The sequence below is a fragment of the Pseudorasbora parva genome, chromosome 12 (genome assembly GCF_024679245.1).
Source record: "Pseudorasbora parva isolate DD20220531a chromosome 12, ASM2467924v1, whole genome shotgun sequence".
NCBI lineage: Eukaryota > Metazoa > Chordata > Actinopteri > Cypriniformes > Gobionidae > Pseudorasbora > Pseudorasbora parva.
In genome coordinates, this window is record NC_090183.1 from 23,781,464 (window position 1) to 23,794,157 (window position 12,694).

Below are 12,694 nucleotides of genomic sequence, written 5' to 3' on the forward strand. Positions count from 1 at the left end.
CGTGAACGCGTAATGCGCTGTGTTTATGAAGTATCTTCTTATTAAACTGTTTGTACTCTTACAAAGTTCTCAATGCTTTGGTTTGCATGTAGGGACCCTCATTATGCTACAGTGTTAGTGTGAGGCTATTTTTAGCCTTTTAAGTGGTATTAACTAGCGATTTAATTTCACTACCCGGTGCCCCATAGACTAGTGTTATAAACTAATCTGTTTTTAGAGATAAAACTCTTTACATTCGATTTCCATGAAAACGCATCGCATTGAACGATCTAGTCTGTAACCATCTGTTAATTACCCCTAGGTTAATTTCTCAATGGAGTTTCCTTTTATTTAGAATCTCTTGAAGCATTGAAAATACATTTTTGTCCAAAAATCACAAAAACTACGACTTCATTCAGCATTGTCTTCTCTTTCTGGTTTGTTTTCAATCCTCAAATAAAGATTTGAACGGTTATGAATCAGTGGATTGATTCAGGATTCGGATCGCCAATGTCTCGTGATTTCAGTAGTTTGGCAGTTTGACACACGATCCGAATCATGAATCAATCCGCTGATTCATAACCGCTTAAATCTTTATTTGAGGATTAAAAACAAACACTGAAGAGAAGACAATGCTGAATAAAGTCATAGTTTTTGTGATTTTTGAACCAAAATGTATTTCTGATGCTTCAAGAGATTCTAATTAACCAACTGATGTCACATATGGACTACTTCGATGATGTTTTTATTCCCTTTCTGGACATGGACAGTATAGTGTGCATACACTTGCATACGCTCTGGGACTAAATATAAAATATTTTAAACTGTTCTGAAGCTGAACAGAGGTCTTACGGTGTGGAACGACATTAGAGTGAGTCATTAATGACATCAATTTCATTTTTGGGGGAACTAACCCTTAGACAATGTCCCCTCAAGTTCTCAATACCTTAATGTAAAAAAGTGACATTTTCAATAAATGCATTGTGTGGTAGCCTAGTGAGTGACGAACAGCTTCTGAAATGTGACTAAGATGGTCTGGAAATTTTCATTGCGTTTTCTATGTGTAGATATCTATGGCATGGACTATGGATTACAAAAAAAATCTGACGTGATTAGTTTGACACACAAGTCTCCTGGTCCAAATTGGTTGTTCTTTTGTCATGTGACTGTTCTTTTGCCATAGGCTTTACACAGAATCTAAAAAAAAATAGCTTTTAGAGCTTCTACAAAAGATAATTTTATCAGTGAATGCTTATTGTTACATCACTGGCAATATGTTACTATAGTCATTTCAAGGCATATAGAATTGCAAAACCTTAAAGAGGATCTATTATGCCCCTTTACAAAATCTTTATTTTGTGTTTGGGGTCTAGTAGGTTTTTAATAGGTTGTCAAGTGGTTTCAAGTTTTCAACCTCTCTTCCCAGTAACATTCTGTTTAACTCCTGTTTCTATGAAGACCCTCCTTCTGAAAAGAGCAATGTGCTCTGATTGGTCAAATGTCACACCTCTTACTATAACCATGTCATATCCAGGGTGAAAAAAAAAACGTGGGCCTTTCCCAGTCAACCACATTTTTAGCCTTTGCACTTGACTGCTTGTCAACTTACATTACGTATTTCCTGTATCTGGCCCAAGTGGGTGCAAAGACCACAAGTGAGTCTAACATTTGATTACCCGATGCTGACACTTAATGTTTTATTATTATTAAATGTACATTTTGATTTGATTTACAATATAAAATAAATGTTAAAATGTCTGTTCATTCCCTATCTTACAAACAGAGTTTAATCTTAGTTTTACTAATTACACTGTAAAAGAAATTTGTTGGTTTACCTTAAAATGACCAAATATGCTTACAAAATCTTTTAATAATATTTGAATAAAGGTTGCCGAGTCTCAAAAATGTACATTAACTGACATTTTTAATTTCAATGAACACAAAATTAAGGCAACCAGGTAACTTATTTTTATATTTAAAATATATACTTTTGTAACAAGGACTCAGGCAGATTGGGATCCATGTGCAGTTTATTAAAATAATACAAACTCACAGTACAAGCAGGCGTGGGTCGGTAAACCAGGGCAAACAGGAATATCAGAGACAGGGCATCAATCGTGGTCATAACAGGCAAGTGGTCAGGGCAGGCAGCAAACAGGCAAGAATCAGAGTCCAGGCAAACAAAGATCAAGGGCAGGCAGAACAGGGTCGTAAACAGTAATCCAAAGCAGAGTCAAACACAGGCAGGAATAAACACAGGGAATAACGCTCAGAAATGTAGCCGGGGCAAACAAGACTTCGCAATGAATGTGTGTGTGAGCAGAGTTTATGTAGGCATGATAATTAAGAACAGGTGTGCAGTAATCAGTCCAGAGAGAGGGTGTATGGGAGATGAAGTCCGATATGAGGTTAGTACTCTGGGGAGTTCGACCTCTGGTGGCCGACGGTGGAATCTTCACCGGCGTTTGTGACAGAGCCCCCCCCTGCGAGCGGCTCCTGACGCGAGAGCACATCCGACGCCGGGGCCTTCCACGCGGTCGCGGGGCCGGTTTTTCCGGGTGAGTCCTATGGAATTCATTGATCAAGATGGGGTCCAGAATGTCCTCTGAGTTGACCCAGGACCTCTCCTCCGGACCGTACCCCTCCCAGTCGACCAGGTATTGGAGTTGGCGCCCCCGGCGTCTGGAATCTAGCAAATCCCGCACAGCAAATGCCTCCTCGCCTTCCACGATCATGGGTGGGGGGCCTGCCTCGCCGGGCTCCTGCTCCACCCTCGGACCACCGGCCGGTTTCAACAGTGACACATGGAAAGTGGGGGAGATGCGGTAAGTGGCAGGTAATTCCAGACGGTATGCAACTGGGTTAATCTGTTTGATAATTTTGAATGGTCCCACATACCTGGGGCTGAGCTTTTTGCATGGGAGTCGTAGACGTAGGTCCCGGGTGGATAGCCATACCCATTGTCCTTGTGTGTAGTTTGGATGGGGACGACGATGTCGATCAGCCTGTTGCTTGACCCTGTTTATGGCTCGTTGAAGGTGTACGCGAGTCTGGTTCCAGATAGTTTCGCTGCGCTGGAACCAATCGTTTACAGCGGGAACTTCAGATGGTTCTCCTGACCAGGGAAACAGTGGCGGCTGGAATCCTAGGATGCACTGGAAAGGCGTGAGTTTAGTGGAAGGTTTAAGGATTGAGTTTTGTGCATATTCTGCCCAGGGAAGGAAGCGAATCCAATCTGTCTGATTTTGCTGGCAGTACATGCAAAGGAACTTGGAGACTTCTTGATTTAGTCGCTCGGTTTGTCCGTTGGACTGTGGGTGATAGCCAGAGGTGAGACTTATATTCACATTTAGTAATCGAAAGAAAGCGGACCATACCCTTGACGTGAATTGGGATCCTCGATCTGACACAATGTCCTCCGGAAGTCCATAGTAACGGAACACGTAGTGGAGCAGGTGTTCAGCGGTTTCAAAGGCTGTGGGAAGCTTCGGCAGGGGAATCAGTCGGCATCCTTTAGAAAAACGGTCAACAACAGTTAATATGGTGGTGTTACCTTGTGATATTGGTAGGTCTGTGACGAAGTCGATGGCAATGTGTGACCAAGGGCGTTGGGGAATGGGTAATGGTTGCAGTAGTCCAGCTGGAAGTTGTCTCGGGGTCTTGGCTGTGGCACATGTGTGGCAAGAGTTGATGAATCCAGTGACGTCATTCTGTAGTGTTTCCCACCAGAATCGATTTCTTATCAGTCGTGTTGTTGTTGTAATCCCTGGGTGACCGGAGCTTGTGGCCGAGTGAACCCAGCGCATGACCTTTTCCCTGAGTTCTGGTGGAACGAATGTTCGATCGTTAGGGCATTCTGCAGGAGGTGGATTCTGTGCATGTGCTTGCGTGATCTCAGACATAATATCCCACTGAACAGGGCCTAGGACTAAGGTGGGAGAGATGATGGTCTCTTGTTGAGTGTTTTGAGGGGAGTGATCAAATTGTCGGGATAGGGCGTCTGCCTTGGTGTTCTTTGAACCTGGGATATATGTAATAGTAAAATTGAAACGAGTGAAGAAAAGTGCCCATCTGGCTTGCCTGGGATTCAATCGTTTAGCTGAACGTAGATACTCCAGATTCCGGTGATCGGTTAGTACTAGGAACGGATGTCTTGCTCCTTCCAGCCAATGTCGCCACTCCTCAAACGCAGCCTTCATAGCCAGTAGCTCACGGTTTCCCACGTCATAATTCTGTTCAGCGGTTGAGAGTTTTCTGGAGAAGTAAGCACATGGAAACATCTTAGGTGGGTTACCTTGTCGTTGGGAGAGAATGGCACCGATTCCGGTGTTGGAGGCATCTACTTCTACCACAAACGGCAAGTGTGGGTCAGGATGGTGTAGAATGGGAGCGGTAGTGAAACGACTCTTTAATGTGTTGAATGCCTGGAGAGCATCTGTTGACCACCGTAATTTGGTGTTTCCCCCTCTGGTCATGGCTGTGAGCGGTGCAGCGACTGAACTGAAATTCCTGATGAATCTCCTGTAGAAGTTGGCGAACCCCAGGAACCTTTGAAGCTCCTTCAGTGTAGCAGGTTGAGGCCAACCCAGGACTGCCTGAACCTTCTTCTCGTCCATCGCCACTCCTTCCGGACTGATGATGTACCCAAGAAACGACACCGATGACTGATGGAACTCACATTTCTCGGCCTTGGCATAGAGCTGATGCTTAATCAGACGCTGCAGAAGCGTGCGGACCTGTTGAACATGTTCCTCCATGGTGTCTGAGTAGATCAGTATGTCATCGATGTACACCACCAAGCACTGATTGAGCATGTCTCTGAAGATGTCGTTGATGAAGGATTGGAACACTGAAGGACTATTGGACAGCCCGAAGGGCATGACGAGGTACTCATAGTGCCCGTTGCTTGTGGAGAAGGCTGTCTTCCACTCGTCCCCCTCCCGGATACGAATGAGATTGTAGGTGGAGCGGAGATCAAGCTTGGTGAAGAATCGGGCAGTTCTCAACTGTTCTAGAGCCGCTGGGACCAGAGGTAGCGGGTATCTGAATTTAACTGTAATATCATTAAGGCCACGATAGTCAATGCAAGGTCTCAGACCTCCATCTTTCTTTCCCACGAAGAAGAAGCCGGCTGCAGCCGGTGACGTGGATGGTCGAATGAAACCCTTTGCTAGCTCTTCCTTGATGTAGTCTTTCATGGCTTGATCCTCAGGCTCAGAAAGAGGAAATATGCGTCCTCTAGGTGGCATGGTTCCTGGTAGGAGATCTATGGCACAGTCATTGTTGCGATGCGGTGGGAGTTGTGATGCTTTGGACTTACTGAAAGCCTCGATGAGATCGGCATACTCCAGTGGGACTCCTGGAATGGTGTTTACGGTGTTAATCAGGGCCGTGGCTTTGCTGGGTTGTGGCTGCGTTGAGCGTAGACATTTGGCATGGCAGGTGACGCTCCAACGGGTGATCTGTTTTTCTTGCCAGGATATCTGCGGGTCGTGTTCTTGAAGCCATGGGAAGCCCAGAATGACCGGGTTGTGTGGAGAATGAATGACGTAGAGACGGATGAGTTCGGAGTGAAGAACGCCCACTTGGAGCTTGAGTTTGACAGTGGTGTATTGCACATGACCAGACCCCAGAGGGCGCCCATCTAGCGCTGCCACTGCCAAGGGAGAGTTACAGGGGGTTAGAGGAATGCCATATTGCCGTGCCAGCTCTTCATCAATGAAATTGCCTGCGGCCCCAGAATCGACTAACGCTTTGGTGTGTATCATCTTAGTCTCATATGTCAAGGTAATGGGTAGATCAAAACAGTTGTTCTGAGAGATGGCAGAAATAAGTAAACTCACCCTTCGGGCTTGTGTCTGTGGAGGTCGGCTCGGGCAGTCAGCTTTAAAGTGTCCAGCGAGACCACAATACAGACAGGGGTGATTATTGACGCGGTGATCCCGCTCCTCCGTGGATAGGTGAGAGTTTCTGACCTGCATGGGTTCCTCGTTATTGGTTGATGGACCATTAAATCGGGAGTTTCCTGGACATCGCCATGAACGAATGAGATTGTCGATGCGGATAGCCAGCTCGATGAACTGATCTAGGGTTTTATCTTCGTCTCTACAAGCGAGTTCTGACTGTAGTTCATAGTTAAGACCCTGGCGAAACAAAGTTTTCAATGTGTCATCCACCCATATGGTTTGCGCTGCCAGTGTGCGGAAGTTGAGAGCGAATTCCACAGCTGTACTGTTCCCTTGATGTAATGCAAGCAATTGCTCCCCCGCGCTCCATCCTCCTTCAGAATGCTCGAACACAGTGCGTAAGCGTTGAATGAAGTGAGAGTACGTGACTTGTTCTAAGGCTTGATTATCCCAGACCGCCGTTGCCCACTCGAGTGCTTTGCCCGTGAGAAGTGAACACATCAAGGAAATCTTGCCTGCATCAGTAGAGTAAAGAGAGGGCTGTTGGGCTAAAAACATTGAACATTGCATGTGAAAGCCCTTACATTTAGATGGAGTGCCATCAAACTTCTCAGGAAACGCCAGGTGAGGGTTGCTTATTATCGTGTTCACAGGTGTTGGTGGTACTACCTGATTTGGCTGCAGCATTGAGGTGTTGGAGACCGCTGGGGTTTGATGAAGTTTCTGGACTGCCTTTACCAGTTCCTCCACAGTGTTGGTCAAACAACGAAGTTGCTGTTGGTGGATCATGAGTTGATTCGCTTGTACTGTTGGTTCATGGGAAAAGTGCATAAGAACTGCTGGATCTTTAGGAGGCGAAGTCTTCTGTAACAAGGACTCAGGCAGATTGTGATCCATGTGCAGTTTATTAAAATAATACAAACTCACAGTACAAGCAGGCGTGGGTCGGTAAACCAGGGAAAACAGGAATATCAGAGACAGGGCATCAATCGTGGTCATAACAGGCAAGTGGTCAGGGCAGGCAGCAAACAGGCAAGAATCAGAGTCCAGGCAAACAAAGATCAAGGGCAGGCAGAACAGGGTCGTAAACAGTAATCCAAAGCAGAGTCAAACACAGGCAGGAATAAACACAGGGAATAACGCTCAGAAATGTAGCCGGGGCAAACAAGACTTCGCAATGAATGTGTGTGTGAGCAGAGTTTATGTAGGCATGATAATTAAGAACAGGTGTGCAGTAATCAGTCCAGAGAGAGGGTGTATGGGAGATGAAGTCCGATATGAGGTTAGTACTCTGGGGAGTTCGACCCCTGGTGGCCGACGGTGGAATCTTCACTGGCGTTTGTGACAACTTTATACTTTAAATATTTTTTCCTACAGTGTAGGTGATAAAAAAAAGCTGTTGTAAGCATTTGACATATACACACTCATCTTTGCATAAATATATTTTATTGATGCAAAGATGAGTGTGTAGGCTATTATGTCAACCAATGACAATAGTTGTTTTACTACCAAGTTCACCCTTTTCACATTTATTTGTATAGTACATTTCACAAAATATAGTTTAAAAGAAATAGTTTCAACTTTACTGAAAATGCATGTCTACATTACAATAATAATTTGTTAGGTGACTGTATCCAAGTAATGAAAATATGTCAGAAATGTACAGTTGTAAGATGATACAAATATTGCAGTTTGCTAACATTATTAATTCATTTCGGAAGTAACAATGATCTCATCATAGGGGACCTTATATGCAAAAATCACTTTCTTTTTAACACAGATGTGTGTTGGCGGTGTGTACACAACCATCATATAATGGTAAAAATCAACTAAATCCCTTTTTTGCATCCCTATAAATCATAGTGTCTCAGAATAAGTTGTTTGCAGTTTCTATGCAATGTGATGTGACATTACACAGGCCCGCCCACTACTGCTAACAGACACTGCCCTATTAGCATAGACCCGCCCTCTTAGTGAGCTGTACAAAGTCTGCCATGTTTATCTTCTCCAGAACATTTAACAGCAGCATTTAAGTAAGAAATGGATTGTTATTAAAACTACTAAAGTTATTCAATCAAGAGCAGTGAGTGATTTTCTGTTTTGCTTTTGTTCTTTAATTTATATTAACAGCATAGCAGTAGCTATATTACTCTGCTTCTACTTTAATACACATATCTAATATGTGCATGCACTTTCTTTACTTGCGATCACAGACATAACTGACATACTATACATTTTGTTGATATTGTACAATCAGCCAACCACAAATAGGCCACAGTTAAGCCATTTTGAGAACTTTGCAAGCATTGAGGCAGGGGGGGAGAGAGAGAGAGAGAGAGAGAGAGAGAGAGAGAGAGAGAGAGAGAGAGAGAGAGAGAGAGAGAGAGAGAGAGAGAGAAGAGCTAGCCTAGAAATCTAGACGCACCCTAGCGGCAGCAAATTTAATCTGCCCGCAAGTGAACAAACATCTTGATGTGGGTCTGGCTTGTCAGGCTATCAAAGAGCTATACACAGAACAATATTCAGAAAAATATTTCAGATGATATTAGAGCAACTTTGGTTGTTGATGTGGTAAGTCATGGCCTGACAGTGAGGAAAGCTGGGCAGAGAGTCCACCCACATCTAAGCCAGTTCACAGTTGCATCCATCATAAGGACATTCAGATTGGAAAACAGCAACTCTCCATTCCAGACTGTATCTATCTACATACTGTACCGTATCACATTACTGTATTGCAAGTTGGCTAGTGCTTTTTAGTTTTGTGTAACATACAGTACAGTACATAGCACTGTACCATCGAGATTGTACTGTAGTGTGAAGTATAGTATTATGTCATTTGTAACATTTCAGTATACTTTCATTTTTGGTTGTTGTAAAAACCTTTGTTGAAAAAAAAAAAAAACTAAAAGTGTTGCATTGCTTCACATAAAGCTGTGGAGTACTGCAGTACGAAGTACTGACAATATAATGTAAAAATGTGTACATTGAATGCAATGTAAGTCGCTTTGGATAAAAGCGTCTGCCAAATGCATAAATGTAAATGTAAATTCTAACTGATGAACTGAATAAAAACAGGGAAAATTAAAGACTAAATTGTTTTATATAAAGTAGAATAGTGTGTTCCCCCTGATCTGAAAGTGTATTCATATGATGCAAGTGTGTATCATTTTGTCATCAGAGTTACATTTTGACAAAGGAATGCTAGGTTTTGGTAGCAAAGTTTAGGCTTTGATAGTAGAGTTTCAATTTGACACAGATGTGAATTGTATATTTCCCAGTGTTGTGTCATGTTTATTTGTGTGTAGAGTTTTGGCAAAGTGAGCGAAGTTTTGCAAAATGTGTTCAAGCAATGGGCAAAAACTGTAAGACACATCTTTTCTAACTGCACCTGACCAATAAAGACTAGCACTTAACTATCCAATTAAATGTTCTGTTTGTTTGTCAAAGAAAAGAAAAAAATGTTTACTGTGCTCAATTAACTGAGATTTCTTACAGCCCTTGCAGGTTGTTGCCCTTGTTTGTTTTCGCTGCTTCTATTGCTTTCCTCTTTCGTAAGTCGCTTTGGATAAAAGTGTCTGCTAAATGATTAAATGTAAATGTATTTTTTCTTGACCTGGTAAAAACTCTAGAAGCTGCATTTCAGACTAACTGTAGCGTATTGGTAATGCAGTACAACCTAGTAATATTTTACAGTAATTAGTATAGTCTAGAGGTCATGAACAGGGCCGGTGCTAGCCATTTGGGTGCCCTAAGCACAAATGCTTGGCGGTTTTTTCACTACCATCAGTTGTCAGAGGCCCTACAGAGGCACACGTCTACATTTCCTAGCTGCAAAATCAGCTATCAGGTCATCATATGACAGTTTCTGAGCCACGTCCCCATTGATAACCACAAGACAAAATATTCAGGGATTCTACTGAAAACCAGAGGGAGTCTGGCACAGAGATTCACCTTTTTCTCGGCTAATTTGGTCTAGGCCTATGTTTTGAAGTACTTAAATTGTCTGGTTGTAATTGGTTGCAATCACTATGGCACATCCAGTTAGAATGCAATAAGGACTCTGATGTTTCTTCTGTAACATTTATTCTCCACCATAAGTCGGGGCAAGTTTGTGGTTCTGAAAATATACATACAAATTGGTAAATAACAATATACAAAAGGATGCCAATAGCAGTACACATAAATTATGTGTAATTATGATAACAATGGACAAATAACAGTACAAAGTACTAAACTGTTACACAAGAAATGAAATCCGCACTTACTAGCCTAAAAATTGTCATGTAGGCTTATTTTATCATCATGTAAGAATCCTGTTCTGAGCGGGGCTCGAACCCCCGGCCGTAACGTCATTAGCGCCATTCCGGCTGCCTTTATGTAAACAACACAACGGTGCATTTACGGCATACACATTTAGCTCGCGAATGTACAACAAAGAATATAGCACTCATGGTAAATAAATGTAAACATGTCTTATAATAATTATAGTACAGAGGAATACTCGTTCTCCATCAGAATTGTCTATGCACGATTGCGATAGATAAGGATCTATGCTACTAATACTTTCAGTTCGCGGTAAACTATGATTTTAAACAATCATAGTACATTATTATGTACACATGACAGTCCTTCATAACAGCCTATATTACTTTTGTATTGCATTTGTATATTAACATGCTTTTAGAAATATTTTATGTGTTATTTATACTAGTAGGCTAGCCTATTGTGATGATTTTTTCACGACCCAGATTTTTTGGTGCCCCCCCCAAGCACTTGGTGCCCTACGCGCAGTGCGTGATGTGCGTGTGCGGAGCGCCGGCCCTGGTCATGAATGCATGAACTTTTCTGCATCAGAAACAGATAACATGTTCCATAGCGTATATCTTCTGTGGCAATGTTTCTGAAGTGGAAGAAGGCTGTTTTTGTAACATATAAAATATAATTTACCTGGGGAACACATGGCACCAGGATGCACTGTGGGAAGAAGGCAAGCCGGCAGAGATATTGTGATGCTGGAAAACCTTGGATCCTGCCATCCATGTGGATGTTACTTTGACATGTACCACTTCATGGAAACAGTATTCCCTGGTGGCTGTGGCCTCTTACAGCAGGATAATGTGTCCTGCCACAAAGCAAAAATGGCACGGTTTAGGAATGGTTTGAGGAATACAACAATGAATTTGGGGTGTTGAATTGGCCTCCAAATTCCCCAGATCTCAATCCAATTGAGCATCTGTGGGATGTGATGAACAGACAAGTGCAATCCATTGAGGCTACACTTCACAACGTACAGAACTTAAAGGATCTGCTGCTAAAATATTGGTGCCAAATAACACAGCACAACTGCAGGGCCCAGGGCTGTTTTGACAGCAAAAGAGGTGACCAGCACAATATTTGGAATACAATATTGGTCATAATGTTATGCCTGATCTGTGAATATTGAAAAGAGTATAGGGCCTAACATAGCCCTTGCGGCACTTCATAATGTACTGACATTAATTTGGATAATTAAATAAACAAAATTAAAGTTATATGTAATATCTAATAAATGTAACTTATACATTTATGCTTATACTTGAAAGTTTTCCAAGACATTTCGCAAAATCAGGGAAAGTACTTTTCTGAATGTGATGAATGATGGGATACGCTTAGCCTCAAATACCGCTCTGATTCTGTACTAGAAATAGTGTGGATTTAGTGTGCATTAAGTTTACTGTGCTGGGACAGTATTGAGAACTTACTTCCAGTCGTGTGAACGCTCTCTCAAGTGGCCAAGAACTCCAAGTGTTGGTATTGGGACAGGTCCAACGTCTCATGCTGACAGTACACTACCAGGCCTTGCAACCTTAATTTTTGTGTATACTGTACCCTGGGGATATTGTTAAATGTACATTCCTGAAAGAAAACTTAACTTCAGTGACTTCAAAACAGTGCTACTAATATGGAGAATAAATCCCAATGGAGTGGAATTAGTGGTTTGCAACTGTGCAGACCTTTTTCATGCCCAAACAGCAATATAAACACAAAAGTATGTTGAAACTGTAAAAAAGCATAATAGGTCCTCATTAAAAATGTATCCTAAGACAAAGATTGTTTGAATGCATTCATTTTTGTCTGTTAAAACAGTGTTGTTTTAATATTAATGTAGAGCAATTAGGCTCTTTCATGAATGCATTTGACTGGAATGTGGAAATTTTCTTGCTGGGTGACACACATCCCTCTTCAGGAAGAAACAATATTTACGTGCATTTTTTTCTGTGAGGTCAAATAATAACAATAACATTGATGCTAAAATAAGATCCTGTAGTCTCCTCCCATGTTTTCAGACAGTGTTTCAGGCCTCTATTACTGTGGACTGTGGAAGGTGGTAAAGCCTGCATTTTGTAAGATGACTCCTTGTATCACTGGGGCCCAGGCCAGGAAGCAGACAAACTGGCTAAACCAACCATCTGTTAGCTGTCTCATGTCACCAGAGTCAGCTAAATCCCAGCACATAGAGACTCTTTCACCTAGATATTATCACATAGAGACTGTGTCTGTTCCCTGAATTAGTAAATACAAAAAGACATCAAAACCATTCAACAGTAAAAATGTAATTGATGTCCAACAAATAAACAACAGACATAATACAGATGAAAAATGTATAAGCTGGGGTTGCTGAATATACGATCCCTTTCACCAAAAGCGCTTTATTGTAAATTATATGATTATAGATCATAACCTAGATGTGCTGTGTTTGACAGAAACCTGGCTAAAACCTGACGACTACATTAAACACGAGCGACGTCTGAAAGGTAAAGGGGGAGGTG